General features: G+C 37.4%; 1 long non-coding RNA gene across 1 annotated transcript in view; it reads right to left on the reverse strand.

The window, feature by feature from the left end:
• Positions 1 to 904: 904 nt before the first annotated feature.
• LOC102020082 overlaps positions 905 to 6358 on the reverse strand; it is a 10292-nt gene continuing 4838 nt past the window's right edge. The window contains exon 3 of the long non-coding RNA XR_259503.1: positions 905 to 1221. This is a non-coding gene — a long non-coding RNA (uncharacterized LOC102020082). The remainder of the gene's footprint in view (positions 1222 to 6358) is intronic.

Genomic DNA, 6358 nt, shown 5'->3' on the forward strand with positions numbered 1-6358 from the left:
TGAGTTCGATTCCCGGGACCAAAAAAAAAAGTTGAGGCTGACGTGCTCTACCACCAATTAATTGGTTTGAGTTTGTAATACTTATATTCTTGGTAATCAAGAGATGGTGCGTTTTCTACTAGATTCTATGTCTGGAATTCTGGTGGGCTTAGTCATGCAGTGATGTCATGTGATACAATCAGGCCTCCCACCTTTACAGGCAAAAGAAAGATACATTACTTGAGTTTAAAAAATAAATAAAGCTCAACCTGGGTGTATTTGCATATTCTTATGATCTCATCACTCTGGAAGGCTGAGGCAGGAGGGCTTTGAATTTGAGCCCATCCTAGGCAATTTAGCAATTTACAGAGATTCTGTCCCAAAATAAAAAGGCCCTGAGTTCAATCCCCAGTAATATAAAAATTAATTAATTAATTAAATATAATCCCATTAAAGTAACAAAACATTAATGTCATCAATTCATGAGTAACTAACATTTATGCACATTTTAAATGATGCAGTATAGGAAAGATAACTAATAAATTATAAACACTTAGGCACAAGTAAAGCAACTCTCTCAGCTTCCACAACTGCTATTAGCACTGCTTAAATTTTCTCTGGATATTTAACGTCTGGGTCTGGTAGTAGTACCCTGTGGCTTCTCAGCAGCTTGCAGTTCGCAGTTCTTAGTTAATTATAGTAAGCTGGTGCTGTGCCCCAGGGAAAGAATTTCATTTTGCGTATGTGATGCTAATTCTAGAAAAATCCTCAGGTTTCCAAAACTTTCTTGCTTTAAAGAAAACCCACTTCGGAGTTTACTAAGCTTTTTTTCCTGTAGGATGCTTACAAGTATCCTGTTGGCAGCCCTATATGACCCTCTTTTCCTGGAGAGGTAGAGATAGAGATAGAGATAGAGATAGATGCTGCGCCTCAGTCCCAACGTTCTGACCAAACACCTCTCCTCTGTAATCTCCATTCCATCTCCGTCCTCCCAAGCAAAGCTAGAAAGTAATGCACCAGGTACTAATGGAGCTGGAATGTCACAACTGTCTTCATGGTCAATAATACAAAGAAGGAGAACACGTGATGGAACCCAGCAGCACTGGCCTGTGCTTTACAGTAAGTCCTCGATCTCCAAGAGCCCCACAGCCATGGCAGCCATGAGGCTTTGATAAGGGCTTGTGTTTTCTCGGATTTTCCTGCTTGCAGCTGGCTTGTTGGCCTCCTAGGGCAGCGCACATCCTTAAGGAGATAGGAAAGTGAAGTGAGTCATTCATCAGTTCCTCCCTCTCTCATTCCATCATTCTCCACCCCATTCCAGCAAATATTGATGAGTCAGCATTTAGTGGAACCTTACCACATGTTAGGAACTCAATCTAAGTATGTTTCTGGTATAATCTCAGTTAAAGGATCACACTATGGTTAAGAGCATGGTGTGACTCGGGTCGGACTGCTTGACTTCAAATCCTGCTCCACCACTTCCTGCATGACCTTGGATATATAACTTAATCTCTCTGTGTTTTAGCTCTTCCTCTGTACAAAGAGCTAAAAATGGGGTTCATGGAACAATTGGGGAAATTAAATGAGTTCATAGAGAGAGAAGATGTCAAAGTACTTGGCACATCCTAAGTACCATTTAAGTATCAGCTAATCACATTTCTGGATTGAAGTTGGTTTATGATGAATTTGGCTTTTTTCCCTTCATGACATTTCAAGGGAGTAAAACTTGACATTCTGCTCTTTATTCATTCTCATAAAATGTGAAGAATTTCCAAATAGAACCTTTTCATGAAAGACTCATGACCTAAGTGGAATTAGATAACTAAAAGTTAAATATAGTTCCTACAGGTTATTTTGTTTAATGTTAGAAATTTTGGAATGCCAAATAATTCTCTAAAGATGAGAATTACATAATCTATTCTATATTTCTCTACTTTGTGTTACAATTCATTTAATGTTATATATATTTTCAGTTCCAAAATTATGTACTTTTTTCAAAAGTACCCTAGCTAATGTTTTATCTTATTATGAATATTAATATGCATCCTTTCTTATTTATTTATCTGACAGTTCTTAGTAGTTCTAAATAATTGTCTCATAATGATATTAATTGTAGAACTTTGTTCTTTCAATAATAAATATATGTTTAATTGAACAAAGCACATAAAAATATGTATTTTTACTACAAGTTACAACTAGAGTAAAATTTACCTATATTTAAATATTCCAGTGTTCTGATACTATAGTATTAATAATAATCATGTTATATTCATTTTATACATATTTTTATAATGATATTCTACTGATGGTGAAATAAGTGGTTATATAATCACAGCTCATACTCAAGTTGAGACTGTCAAGTAATATTGAAGTAGACATTGATCTATTTGGGCTTCCAAATCTGAACCAAGTCTAAATAGCAAAACATCTGGCAAAATATTAAAGCTGAAGCCAAGCTTCAGTGTATCTATAATAGTACAGAACAGTACGCAAGACGACAGTCTGTCTAAAAAATAAAGATGTAGCAGGTGCCCGTGATAACATCAGAATACATACAAAAACAGGAGAGTTAATTATATTAATAATATGATCCAAACCACTTTCATATGAACTCTTTAGATTGTGAAGAACAGAGAGAGACCCAGCTGGGAATGGTGGCTCACATCTGTAATCTCAGCACTCAAGAGACTAAGGTAGGAGCTCAAGTTCAAGGCCAGTATAGGCTACATAGCAAGTTCACGGCATGCTTGAGCAGCATAGCAAGACCCAAGCTCAAAAAAATAAAACCAGAGACCCACTCTAACTAGCCCAGATAAAAGAAGTTGAGCATATGGATAAACATAATGTCAATGAAATCCAAGAACAGAAACTTAACAAAGCTAAAAGGGAGGAAGAAAAAACCGAGGAAGACTTATGTGTGCTGAGATCCACATCTAAATGATAGGGTATTAAATGCAGTGCCTCAAATTAATAGAACCAAGATGAAAGAAGGGAAAATTAAGTATGTATGTATATACAGGATAACTAACATAGTTGTACTACTGACTTCTATCACTTTATTGAAAGGAACCGTTAATGATTAATTATTTGATCAATCTTGTGTGTATATTTGTTTTCCTAACTAACCACTCTGAAGTTATCAATATGTAATACGACAACCATTGTTAATTCCCTGTCACCTTGTCTGTAATTCAGTATTGCTTGTACTATTCCTGTGCTACTTTGTAAATGGTTGTCTGTTTGTTAATATGTTTTCATTCTTTTACTTTTAAAATAAAAAAAAATAGAACCAAAATAAAACAGATTTCAAGATACTCAGGACTGAACAAAGAAAGTCAGCAGGACTAACAATAACTGCATTAAAATTAAAAGGGGAAGAGCAATAGCATAATACTCATACGATAAGGAAAATCAATAGATAATAACCTAATATAGCCAATGAACTATTCGCAGAACAAGTATATTACTACCAAAAGCACTAAAAACAGAGTCACTTAAAGATGGTTGCCCTGGGTGAGAACAAATGGGGTGAGGCAAGATATTTTCTTCTTTTATAAGGTTTTCTGCATCATTGTTTGTTTACATTCAAATTTCATGTATTACTTGGATAAGAAAATTTTAAACGAAATGGCTAATTGTACAGATGTTCTTTCCCCAGGATGTTTATGTCTGCATGCAGAGTTAAGATGTTGGCTTGTGTGTAACTTAACTCTCCTCACCACAGAGTACCTTGAGATGGGTGGGGATAGCCCGGGCTGGTGGATTCCAACAGGTTTCTTCCATGGTCCTGATATCAAAGGGCCACGCTTCTCCCTACAGCTATGCAATTGTCCCCGTTCTACTAGCAACTGTAACCTTGATTATTGCCCAAAGTGGAAAACTTCTATTTTTATTTTAAAAATCACATCCTTCCTCCAAAGGCAGAAAATTATTTCTCATTTACATGTAGTAACTCCCTCAGTTGCACAAGTCACTACTCCATGAAAATGTTCATTATTCTGTAAATGTGAATGGCTTTTAAAAACAAAGCCTTATTTTTTAAGTATACTTGCTTTCTTGTTGCTTAAGTGGACTTTGATGAAGGTAAGTTAACATACTGATTAGTAATTTTGTGCGTTAGAAATTTTATATAGATTTCATACCATTGTCAGCTTTTACTTAATGAATATTTAATTCAAAAGCTATGAAATACTAGGTAATTATAGCTCTACAAGAACACATATTGACATGCAGTTTAAAAGACTGAAAAGTGCCTTGTGCTTGCAATGAGTTTATAATTTAAACACAAAGAAAAATTTTAAAGTTGCCAATCAAATATTCATCAGAAGAAAGAAGGCAAGGAGGATCCCACTTCCTCCGGGCACATATGCAAAGGAGGTACTAAAAATAACACAGGCCAGGTTTGGCAAACCTTGTTTAGGCAAAATTCCAAACACATCAAAAAGAGCTGGTGGAGAAAAAATTTCTCTACCTGGGAAACAAGACCAACAGCAATCTAAGGATCAGGTTTGGGAAAGACTTGGGGGTGGGAAATAATAAGCAAAGGCCTTGGAAGTAGGAACAAATGCGCAAGTCCAAGAAGTTTGAATTTTGTGTCTTTATCCTTGCCTTTGCTATCTTTCCATTATTTGAGTTGTCTTTCAGTGTCTTGAACCTTGATTCACAAGCAGCCCAGCTCTTTTCTGCAGTCCAGAAGAAACTCATTCACCCTAACTTGTAAGGGACCGAATGGGTTGGAGGGGTGCATTTCAAAAGGGGAAGAAGTAAGAAAGGCATTGCTTAACCTATGACAGTATAACCTTTCACACCAGTGGGTAATCACCTTTTCTAGCAGAGGCTGGCCAGACATAAAAATAAATAAATAAATCAGCATCCTTTTAGCAATTTGCCCCACTGTTTACACAAGAAGTCTCTAGGCCAGTAGATCTTACGCAAATTTTAACATGCGTAAGAATTTTCTAGAACACTACATCTGACCAGTTACATGAGCTGAAGTTCTGAAATTTTGATTCAGACCAAGAAAATTATATTTCTACCCAGTACTGTAAGTCTGAAAAAAATCATTTGAAAAGTCACCACATTTCACTAAAAGACAAAGGAATTAAGAAATTTTCACATCTTCCCACTGCAGGGATATCCACCAATGGCAGTTTTCCGAGGTTTTTCTGACCTGTATTCTGTCCTCCTGTCTTACCTATGACTCGCCTGTAAAGATTCTCTTGCCCTTCCCGCCCATGCGAAGAAACCCCAATCTGCTCCTCACACGTCACTAAGCCTGCCCCTTAAGCTCCACCCCCTAACCAGAGTCTTTATAAACCCCAGCTCCCTTTGTGTAACCCCAGAGGGGATTCGTATAGCATGCTTCCCTGTTTTCTCCTGTCCAGAGTAAAAGCCTACTTTCTTTTCTTTGTTTCTCTTTCTGAGCCGGAAACCAAACAGATTCTAAAGGACGTTGGTCGTCTCATTTCCACGGGCACTGTCCCTGGTCAGCCCCTCACTGCGCAAGTCCTTCAACAGTCACTCGGAAAAGCACGTGCAGTTTCTGGAGAACTTAGCTGGAAATTAGCCCAATAATCCTGCACCCACCTTTAGCCCCCACAACCTGAGCAATGCAAAGTAACTTGGTTCAAAATTACTATTTCTAGTGTCTCAGATTTGCTGTGTGTTGGTTGGCTGCACTTGGCAGTTGGGTTCCATCTTTTCTGTTTGCTGATACAATAAATTACTTTAGTACTTCCCCTTTAATTAATTTAGTAATTAAAGAATTACTTTAGCAACTCCCCTTCACCTATTTTCAAGGCTTTGTCCTGCATCTGCGTCCACCCTCATCCAAGGAAATAGAATAAACTCACTATAGTAAAGATACTTAAAGCTGGAAAAGATGGGAAAGGCTACAAGATTCTTAAAAGCACTGCTTAAAAAAGTCCTTAATCTGCTTTTTCTCAAAAGCTCATTTTAATGTAACATTACTTGATCATAACATGACAAACACACTTCCTGAAACTGTGTCAAAATCCTCAGCAAAGAGAGTCATTCAGGGGGTCTATAAAGTATTTGTGGTTCATGAATTATGATTTAAATGAAAATGCAAAGTTCACAAATCTTCATGGAGTACCTGAGGATATGTTTAGAACTCACCCATATAAAAGTCAGTAAATATAGAATTCTTATCACTGCCACCTGCTGCCTATGCAACCCCATTGGTGACAGCTCATCTCTCGGAGCCTTGGCTCCAGCTACAGCAGTGTTAGCACAATATGGAACACAAACTGCCCTGAGAGAGACTGAGGCTGGAAGACCAGGTGAGGAATTACTGCAATGACCCAGGTATGAGCAGATGACGGTTAGGACTGGGTGACCAGTGGCAATTGGAGTAAAA

Source organism: Chinchilla lanigera, unplaced genomic scaffold, assembly GCF_000276665.1.
Source record: "Chinchilla lanigera isolate Chin_1 unplaced genomic scaffold, ChiLan1.0 scaffold00005, whole genome shotgun sequence".
Taxonomy (NCBI): domain Eukaryota; kingdom Metazoa; phylum Chordata; class Mammalia; order Rodentia; family Chinchillidae; genus Chinchilla; species Chinchilla lanigera.